This window comes from Podarcis vaucheri (genome assembly GCF_965113315.1).
Source record: "Podarcis vaucheri genome assembly, chromosome: 10".
In the NCBI taxonomy this organism is placed as follows: domain Eukaryota; kingdom Metazoa; phylum Chordata; class Lepidosauria; order Squamata; family Lacertidae; genus Podarcis; species Podarcis vaucheri.
Genome location: NC_138748.1, coordinates 7807742 through 7819047, shown reverse-complemented (window position 1 = coordinate 7819047; position 11306 = coordinate 7807742).

Genomic DNA, 11306 nt, shown 5'->3' with positions numbered 1-11306 from the left:
GTTTGCCATTCTTCCAGTGTGGGCAAGTCTTGAGTCTTCCAGTATTTTGCTATAAGAATCCTTGCTGCTGTAGTTGCGTACATAAAAAACGTTCTATCCTTCTTTGACACCTTTTGGCCGACGATGCCCAAGAGGAAGGCCTCTGGTTTCTTAGGGAAGGTGTACTTAAACACCTTTTTTAGCTCATTATAGATCATTTCCCAGAAGGCCTTCACCCTAGGGCATGTCCACCACAGGTGAAAGAATGTCCCTTCGGCCTCTTTACACTTCCAACATCTATTGTCAGACAAATGGTATATCTTTGCTAATTTGACTGGGGTCATGTACCACCTGTATATCATTTTCATAATGTTTTCTTTCAGGGCATTGCATGCCGTAAATTTCATACCGGTGGTCCATAACCTTTCCCAGTCTTCAAACATGATGTTGTGCCCAATATCTTGAGCCCACTTTATCATGGCTGATTTAACTGTCTCATCCTGAGTATTCCATTTAAGCAGCAAGTTATACATTCTAGACAGTAACTTAGTCCTAGGTTCTAACAATTCTGTCTCTAGTTTCGATTTTTCCACCTGAAAACCTGTATTTTTTTTATCCGTCTTAAATACTTCTTGAATTTGGGCATAATGAAACCAATCTTGCACCTTGTCTTTTAATTTTTCAAAACTCTGTAATCTCCAGTTGTCTCCAATTTTTTCTAATATTTCGCCATATGTCGGCCATCCGGCCTCCATATTGAATCTTTTCCGCGCCTTGGCCTCCACTGGTGAAAGCCACCTCGGGGTCTTACTTTCTAGCAAGTCCTTATATTTTATCCAGACTGTAAAGATTGCTTTTCTGACAATATGGTTTTTGAACATTTTATGTGTTTTTACCTTGTCATACCACAAATAGGCGTGCCATCCTAAAGAATTATTAAACCCTTCCAGATCTAGGACATCAGTGTTCTTAAGTAAAAGCCAATCTTTCATCCAGCAGAAGGCTGCAGCTTCATAATATAACCTTAAGTCTGGCAGGGCAAACCCCCCTCTTTCTTTTGCGTCAGTTAATATTTTAAATTTTATTCGGGACTTTTTGCCCTGCCAAACAAACTTCGAGATATCCTTCTGCCACTTCCCAAAACATTCCACTCTGTCCACGATCTGTAAGGTTTGAAACAAAAATAACATCTTTGGCAACACATTCATTTTTATCGCTGCTATTCGGCCCAACAAGGAAAGTTTCAATCTTGTCCAGATTTCTAGATCTTTTTTCACCTCTGTCCAACATTTTTCGTAATTATCTTTAAACAGATTCAAGTTTTTTGAAGACAAGTTAATCCCCAGGTATTTCACCTTTTTTACCACATTTAATTCTGTTTCCCTCTGAAACCCATCTATTTCCAAAGATGTCAAGTTTTTACTCAATACCTTGGTTTTTTGTTTGTTCAACTTAAATCCTGCCACCCGACCAAACTCCTGAATCAATTCTAGAACTCTTTTTGTACTAGATTCTGGCTCCTGTAATGTTAAAACCAAATCATCTGCAAAAGCTTTCAGTTTATATTGTTTCTCTCCGACCTGTATACCTTGTACCTGCCGGTCCTTCCTAATCATATTCAGGAGCACCTCCAGGACCGAAATAAATAATAAGGGGGAGAGAGGGCACCCTTGACGTGTTCCTTTTTCAATTTGAAACTCTTCTGTCACCACATTGTTCACTATCAGCTTAGCTTTCTGTTCTGAATATATTGCCTCTAAACCATTTTCGAATCCCCGTCCCACTCCCATCCCTTCCAAATTTTTCTTCATAAACCTCCAGGAAATGTTATCAAAGGCCTTCTCCGCATCAATAAAAATTAACACTGCTTTAGTGTTAATGTTAGTTTGCAAAAGTTCCAAGACGTCAATAATGTTCCTGGTATTATCGTACAAATGTCTACCTGGGAGAAAGCCTGCCTGGTCCTTATGAATTACTTCATTCAGAACCTTTTTAAATCTATTTGCCAAAATGTCTGCAAATATTTTGTAATCCACATTAAGGAGTGAGATGGGACGATAATTCTTTAGTTGAGTCTTTTCAGATTCCACTTTAGGAATCAATGTAATGAAAGCTTCTTTCCACGTTTCTGGTGCTCTCCCTCCATCCATAATCTGGTTGCAAACCTCCGTTAAAGGTTGTATCAAATAGTCTTTTAGTATCTTATAATACTTGGAGGTAAGTCCGTCAGGGCCTGGAGATTTGCCCAATTGCATATTCTGAATGGCAACCTCAATTTCCTGTTGTGTTATTCTATAATTCAAGATTGATCTCTTTTCCTGAGAAAGTTCTGTTAGGCCATTGGTTTTCAAAAATTGATCCATCTCGAACACTTCCTCAGGTCCTTGCGTGTACAGTTTTTTAAAATATTTCTGGAAGCACTTTCTAATTTCACCTGGTTTCTGGATATTTTTCCCTTCAACCTCTAGATTGGTGACATAGTTCAATTTTTGTCTTTTCTTCAACTGCCATGCTAGCAGTTTCCCACATTTATTCGCCGATTCAAAGGATCTTTGTTTCATTTGTTTAATTTTCCATTCCACTTCTTGGTTTATCAATTTCATATATTGTGCTTGATGGAATTTAATTTCTCTCAGAATCTCTTTTGATTTCGGGTTAGATCTCAATTTTTTCTCGCCATCTCTTATCTTCTCTAATATCTTATCCTTTTTTCCATTCCAGAGCTTTTTCTTGATTGTGTTCTGTTGTATCAGAAACCCTCTCATTACAGCTTTGCTTGCATCCCAGATTGTTCTCTTTTCCACTGAGGTGTTCAAATTTATTTCAAAATAGTCTTTTAAAGCTTTTTGGGCCTTCTTTACAATCTCTTGATCTCTTAACAGGTTGTCATTCATTTTCCATCTGAAGGAACCGGCTGGAGTAAATCTTAATTCCAATTTCAGAGCGTTATGGTCGGAGCAGGTTTTTGGGCAGATTTCCACTTTTACAGTCTTAGGTGCCAGCCCTCTAGTTACCCAGATCTGGTCGATTCTTGTCCAAGATAGGTGGGCCTCAGAGAAGAACGTTCCCTCTTTACCAAGGGGGTTCCTTGTCCTCCAAATATCAATCAAATCCATATTGTCAGTCAGCTCAAAAAAGGTTTTAGGTAGTCTGCCGTCTTTAGTCAAATTTTGATTCTGCGACTTGTCCATTAAAGTAGAGACCACTCCATTCATATCTCCCATCATAATGATGTTATTATAATCCAAATAGTCCAGCAGTATCTCATGCAGTTTCTTATAAAATTCCGATTTCCCCTCATTTGGTGCATAAATTCCTAATATCAAAACTTTTTCACCCTGAGTTTGTATTTCAATTGCCAAAATTCGTCCATATTCATCTTTGAACAAAAATTTTGGTGACAAATTCTCCTTTGCATAGATCACTACGCCTCTTTTCTTAACTCTGTCCGATGAAATAAATTCTTGGCCCAATCTTTTATTTATTAATACTTTCCTTTGGAGTCTTGTCACATGTGTTTCCTGAAGACAAATTATATCCAGATGTTCTTTTTTCAAGATATGAAAGATCTTTCTTCTTTTCTCCGGGGAATTTGCGCCATTAATATTGCAACTGTACAACTGCAGAGACATCCTGGATCAATCTGTTGTTGCTCTTTATGGGGTGTCCTCCTTTTCTTTCGAGCCCGAGGGCAACAATGCTGAATCTACTCCAAGCAATGGTGGTGGCCAAGGGATCGTTGTCCCCTTCTGTAGGTCCTCTCCGTGGTCGTGCAGGAACTTCTGGGAATCTTCTTGCGTTTTGATTTTAGTTTTCTTTCCCTTATGTGTAAATGATAACCCTTGGGAAAACTCCCACCTATAAGGTATCCCGTTGCCTCTCAGTAATCTTGCTAGGTCCGTGTATGCAGCTCTGAGGTCCAAAAGTTGTTTTGGGATATCCTTGTAAATTTCCACTTTCCTGTCTTGGAACTCAAGTGGTTTCTTAAAATGAAGGTCTAATATCTTGTCTCTCTCCTGTTTTGATCTCAAAATAATCAAGCAATCCCTGGGTCTGTCCTTCCTTGTTGCTCTTCCCAATCTAAATGCAGTTGATATTTTAAAGTCCTGATCAACTTTTATGTCCCAGAATTTAGAAAACTCCTCTGTCAAATAACCAGTCAAATCTTCTTTCTCTGATTCTGGGATAGAGCGGATTCTCAAATTATTTTCCCGGTTTCTCAATTCGATCAAAGACAGGTACGCCTGCTGGTCACTGATATGTTTATGTAGTGGCCTTACTTCTCCCTTTATTTCCTGGATTTCTTTATTTGCTTGTTCAGCTTTCAAATTTGCGGCCTCAGCCAGTTTCCGATTTTCTGATACAGTGTCTTTAAGATCTCCAATTGCTTGTGAATGTTGTGTCACTTGTTCAGTAAGTTTGGTGATGGAGGATGTGGCTAAGTCAATTTTAGCCGTCTGTTCGTCCACTTTCTTATTTAGAATTGCAAATTGGTCCATCATCTGTTTCAATAAAGTGGACTCAGCTCCTCCTGCAGCCATACCCTCTGATGCAGTCTGAGCAGCTACGTCTAATACAGCAGGGACGGATGATCTGCGTGCTTGGGTTGTCAAGGTTGTTTGCAAAGTCCTTTCCCTGCTTTCGCTTTTGTTGCAGCCCTTGTTTTCGACGGACCACTCATTCCACACCTGTCTCTGGCTCAAGGTCAAATTGTCAATTTTCCCATAGGAAAGGCAGTCCCCTAGTTGCCAATAAAAACCACAGAGAGACAAAATAAAGTTTGTTCCCAGGCAATTGTAAATCCAAAACTCCACTAGAGGGAGTATTATTGCAGTTCAGTAAGGGAAAGAAGAAGCTTGTCCGCCATTTAAAGTCCCTGCAGTTCCACAAAGTTTAAACAAATCTTTTTTTGAGAAAGAGAAAGGGAGAAATAAGTCTTTACCCACTTCTCTAGAGGTTACAGAGTATCCACAAATCGTCACCAAGTCCACAAGGTGCCTGCTACAGTTTTTAAAAATTATCCTCCAAAGCGCCCAAAGTATCAAGTTCCACTTTAGATACAATTTCCGCAGCCATAGATTCCCTTCGCTCTGCCAGCCCGATACTGGGTGCCTCAAAATTTGTAATCCACTAAGGAGGAGAGAGTTCCCAGTTTGTTCAATACCATGGAGATTAAAAGATGAAAGACTTGCCTTTTTGTTAACAGTTCCGTTTACGCACGATGGTTTCAGTTTTTAAATCCCTTTAAAGCGCTTCCCGCTGTCAGTTCTTTGTCTTTGATCTTTAAGCAATGCGGAGAGACGGACTTCCTTTTTTTCGTCTCTCGCTTTCAGCCGAATTCAAAAATTTGTAATCCAAAGAAAGAATAATCCTTACTCACGAGTAGATGATTTAGAGTCCAATTCAAAGGAAGAAAGGTCGGCGCTCATCGGCAGCAGCCGCGCGGCTTCACTCCAGCAGAAAGAGCGATGAACCCACAGCACCGCTTCCCCTCCGCGCTTCCGGAACCCCTTACGGGGTCCCTTCTTCGTTTTGGGGGTCGCTTCAGGTGCCCGCCGGGTCCCACGGCCACGAGCTCACTCTGCTCGTGGTTTATCTTCGTGGATCGTCGCTGTGCCGTAGCGCACGAGGATCGTAGAATCTTAAGAGTTGGAAGGGACCCCCGAGGGTCATCTAGCCCAACCCGCTGCCAAGCAGGAATCCCAGCTAAAGCATCAATCCAGTCCCTGCTGAAAAACCTCCAAGAAAGGAGAGCCCACAACCCCCCGAGAGAGACAGGACCACTGTATAACAGCTCTTATTGTCAGAAAGTTTTTCCTGATGTTTAGTCAGAATCTCCTTTCTGGTAACTTGAAGCCATTGGTTCCAGTCCCACCCTCAAGAGAAAACAAACTTGCCCATATTCCATGTGAACATTCCTTGAGATATTTGAAGGTGGCTATCATATCTCCTCTCAATCTCTTTTCCAGGCTAAACATACCCGGCTCCTTCGACTGTTCTTCATAAGGCTTGGTTTCCAGACCCTTTTATCATCTTGGTTGCCCTCCTCTGTGCATCTTCCAGCTTGTCAATATCCTTAAATTCTGCTGCCCAAAATTGGACACAGTATTCCAGGTGGGGTCTGACTAAGGAAGAATAGAGTGGAACTATTACTTCCCTTGACTGGGACACTATACTTCTCTTGACACAATCTAGAACAGCATTAGGGTTTTTGCTGCTGCATCACACTGTTGACTCATGTTAAGCTTGTGGTTCACCAAGACCCCTAGATCTTCTCCACATGTACTGCTAGTACGCCAGGTGCCCCCCACCCTATATTTGTGCATCTGGTTCTTCCTGCCTAAGTGCAGAACCTTACATTTGTCCCTACTGAAATTCATTTTGTTAGCTTGGCCCAGTTCTCCAATCTGTTAAGATCATTTTGAATTCTGATTCTGTCTTCTGCAATATTAGCTACCCCTCCCAGTTTGGTGTACTCTGAAAATTTGATGAGCCTCCCCTCAATTCCAATATCCAAGTCTCTTATAAAGATGTTGAACAGTAATGGGCCCAGGACAGAACCCTGTGGCACCCCACTTTTCACTTTTTTCCAGGATGATGAGTACTGTTGCTTCTTCCACCTTCTGGGAGATTAAATTGTTAGCGACGCAATGGAGGAGTTTGCCGTACCTTACATTATTAGCACAGTTTGAGTTCCAGCAAATATCAGGGAAGTTTAAGCTTCCCATGAATACCATATCTCTCCTTTGTATTGTTTGGTAATCTGCTTTATGAACACATCATCCAAGTCTTCAGTCTGGCTTGGTCTACAGCAGATGCCTACGTTAAGGTCACTGTTGTTTCTGTGGCTGAGACGTTTGACGCACTCCTAAATCAGCACACTGCTATTGTATTTGCTGTCATTGCCATTTATCAGTGTGCTTATTTTAACTGGAAGGGCATGCCATTTTTATCTTTTAAAAATATCAATATAATTTTAATCTATTTTAAATCAGGGATGGGGAACTTGTGGCCTTCTAGATGTTGTTGGCAAGCTCCCATCACTCTCAAGTCACCATGGCCACAGATTCTCTATCTACATTTTAAAGTATATTAATATTCTGTTGGATTTTTTTAAAGTTAAAAATGGCATGCTCAGGCGAGTTGACTCTTTAACACCCACTAGTGTGGACATATCTTGTGGAATTAGATGCCATAAGATATGATGGTGGTACTAGCTTAGGCGACTTTAAAAGGGGATTAGATAAAGGTTTGGATTTGGTTACCTACTGTGAGAAATAGGATGCTGGACTCTTTATGTTCTTAGGGATAAACATTCACAAACTAGAGTCCTGAGCTCACTTCATCAGATTACTGAATATTGTTCTAAGATGGTATTTGTGGGTGTGTGACACATACAGTTGCAGAGGAAAACATTGTAAACCAAGGGGCTAAAAATCCAACAATATTTAGATTGTTCATAATTTGGAGTTATCTTGAAGCTTTTATTCTGCTTTATTTATACACAGAGTAAACTTGTAATTAACTCTGCTTCTAAATTGCTGTGTCCAAAAGACTTGTCCACTTGGAGGTATTAGCTGTTATGCCTCAGAATGAGAAAAGAGCCCTTCATTATTCTCTGGCAATTTTCCTCACCTTCATCTTTTAAACATATCTGAAGCAGAGGCAAATTAAGGATTTGTAATCTTAAGTGTTTCTGCCTCACAGTGCCTGTGTCTGTAGGTAGCTGCTTCATTGAACCTGCTTTTAGGCAATGTCTAGATTTAATTTGCTGAAGCTAAGCAATTTTCTACTGAGACTAATGGTGCCATTTTTCTGGATGGAATCTACCCATTTGAAGTGCTACACAAATGTTGTGCTTGCACAACCCCTTCAGGGATAAACTGACAAATTACTGAACTATATATTCTGATAATTAATGACTATTCTGAGTAATTGAATTAAAGTAACACTCATATAGTGTAAACCATTGTATTCACAATTTAGACATTTATTGCCAAAGTATTTTATGTAAATTCAATAGGTGAGATTGTAAAATATCTTACATTTTATGGAAATTGTTTGGCAAAGTTACATCTATTGAACAGCTGCTCATTATCATCTCCTGAATTTCATTTTATTATCTGTGCCTTGTTTCCCAACCAATTAAACAGCACACAGTTTTTCTTTCCCATGGCTGATTAATGGAAAGTAACTACATAAAGCCTTCAGGCCACTGACATTGATTCTTTGTTCTTGTGAGTTGTAAGGAGTTTTTTTCTCTAAGGAATGAGGAGGGAAGATTGCTGTCTCAAGCTGTAATATCAGGGCTCTTCGTTAACCGGGTGCTTATTTTGAGGACAATTGTTAGCATTTTCACAGCCCCTAAAAGAAAATATTACCTCTTCATCCTGTTTTCCCTCATAATTCTTAGCAAACTGCATCATCAACTCAGTAATTTTAAAGCACCAGTAAAAGGGATGCCATTGCCTGCTTTTAATGGATTAATTTCACCTCTAATACTGTTGTTGTGGTCATCACATGAGCTCATGGAGTTTTTTAAATTATAAGTTTTAAATTTAGATGACACATTGCCATTCTAGTGACCAGGTGCTTAGCATATTGAGTATTCTGGTTTATAAATGTAATACAGTGGTACCTCGGGTTAAGTACTTAATTCGTTCCGGAGGTCTGTACTTAACATGAAACTGTTCTTAACCTGAAGCACCACTTTAGCTAATGGGGCCTCCCGCTGCCGTCGCGCCGCCAGAGTGTGATTTCTGTTCTCATCCTGAAGCAAAGTTCTTAACCTGAAGCACTATTTCTGGGTTAGCGGAGTCTGTAACCTGAAGCATCTGTAACCTGAAGCATCTGTAACCCGAGGTACCACTGTACTGGCATTACATGTTTACGTATGTACTCAATGGCTTCTCCTCAAACTGATTTTGCAGTATGAAGATAAAGCAGGCTTACTTAGGTGGTTTCTGGAAAAGTGCAACAAAATGTCATAGGAAATGATGCCTCTCTCAGACAATGCTCAAGCCTTTGAAAAACTATTGTCCGCATCCAGCCTTGCAACTGTGTTCTTTCTTTTATCTATATTGCTGCAGCCTATTTCTGCCCTGCTATAATTTCCCCTGTATGCCTTGGCTGTGTTTCATAGAGTCCTTCCATACTCCCATATTTCATTGTAACTGCCACCATTTTTCTTCTTTATAGTGTTCCTCTGCAGTGCTCTAGTATTACTGCCTTCTTTCTCATTCTCATTGAACCAGAAAACCATGTAAAAGTGATCTACAGAAAGAATAATACAGCAATGTTAATTGTTAAATTAATGTTCTTTTTCCCCCTACTGAGTTATCTCAAAACAGTGTTGATTTAGGTTACATTTTTTAAACATAAAAATATATATTAAAAAATGAAGTATATACACCAAGTATCCTGGTTAATCTTAGAAAAATGAAGCATTACTTAATTCTGTCTAGCTCAGATTGGAATGTGTCAATGTACTCTTTCCCAGGCCCTAGGATGGGTGGGAGGTGGTACACAAGAGAAGTTTACAAAATTGTATTTGTGGAATAATAAATTGTTTTAAAGTTTATACACTTTAAAATTGTGAAATGTAACCTGTTCAAAAGTCGTTTTTCTGTTACTTTTGAGTTTTCTGTCTTTTATTTAATGTCTTAATACAAACTGAAGCAAAAGAGCACAAATATATTCCTGGGTTAACTCCATTGTAATCAATTGAAAGGCACCAAGGATAAATTGTGCCCAAGTGGCTCAATAAATTGCCCAAGGTCATACAGCATGTCAGTCGCTCAGAGGGGATTAGAACAGAGAGACCCTCCTGACTTCCCTTTTCAGTCACACTCTTGGTTACAGAAAAGAAAAAAAATCAGGAGAATGTCCTCGAGACACCATGTTTTCTTACCAAATGCACAACTTTTGGCATGTTCTAGGAATCTATCACTATTAATGTTAAACACAAGTAGTGATTAACCATACATGACTGTTATTTTTCATTTAGCAGTATTCTGTTTTTGCTATAGCAAAAGAAAACCTCATTTGTTTAAAAACAAAACAAAACACAGAATGCAGACATGAAGAGTGTTTCAAATAAATGATCCATTGGATTAGTGGGAGTATAAATACAAATAAGCATTTTATTTTTTCTAAAATAAATTTAGGATTAATTAAATACATGCAAGTGAAACAGGTTAGTTCTCATTATCACTACCTTCGATAAGGTTTCCTGATGGCATATGATTAATACTGCATAATTTAAAAAGCGTCATTATTTTAACCATCTACATAGATATATTTGGATCTCAACCGTTTATCACCTCCTTATTCTTTGTTATACCTATTGATGCATTCTGTCTTGTTTCCCCCCAAATGTAAATCCCTCTAAATGTTTCAGTTAAAAAGAATAAAAACACCCTTGGGAATTTGTAAAATCTGCATATCAACATGGTGATAATTTTACTGATTACTGTGTTTCTAGTCTTCAAATGTTAAAGATTATATATTCATCAATAGAGATTTAATTGCAGTTCTACCATGTCACCCCCAAACTCTAGACAGCTGGCACTGTGTACTGAACATGTTGATTATGTTTAATTCATGCAGTTAATGAGTGCCACATACTCCCTTGCAGTTAAGCAGTTGCAGAAACCTAGAGTAGAACGTTGAAGCTGAAACTAGAACTCTCAAATGGCTATTTTAGATTTGAAGGATTTCAGTGTGCTGAAGTTTATATTTTATGATGTCTGGAATAAGGAATGTTTTATGTGTCAGGTGGTTCAAGAAATAAGGAGTGAGTAATCTGTGATAGATGATTATATTGTAAACTCAGGGGTGGTTCCACTTAGCCTCTTGGGCTTGCCGATCGGAAGGTTGGCGGTTTGAATCCACATTGAATCCACAGAGCTCCCATTGCTCTGTGCCAGCTTCTGCCAACCTAGCAGTTTGAAAGCACACCAGTGCAAGTAGATAAATAGGTATTGTTGCGGCAGGAAGGTAAACAGCATTTCTGTGTGCTCTGGTTTCCATCACAGTGTTCTGTTGTGACAGAAGTGGTTTAGTCATGCTGGCCACATGACCTGGAAAGCTGTCTGTGGACAAATGCTGGTTCCCTTGGCCTGAAAGCGAGATGAGCGCTGCACCCCATATTCGCCTTTGACTGGACTTGACCATCCAGGGGTCCTTTACCTTTTTACCTTGGGAACTACTTAAGAACATTTATTTCAAGTAAGCAATATTAGATACCGTATTTTTCTCTCTATAACACGCAGATTTTTTCTCCTAAAAAGGAGGGGGAAATGTCTGTGCGTGTTATTGAGTGAATG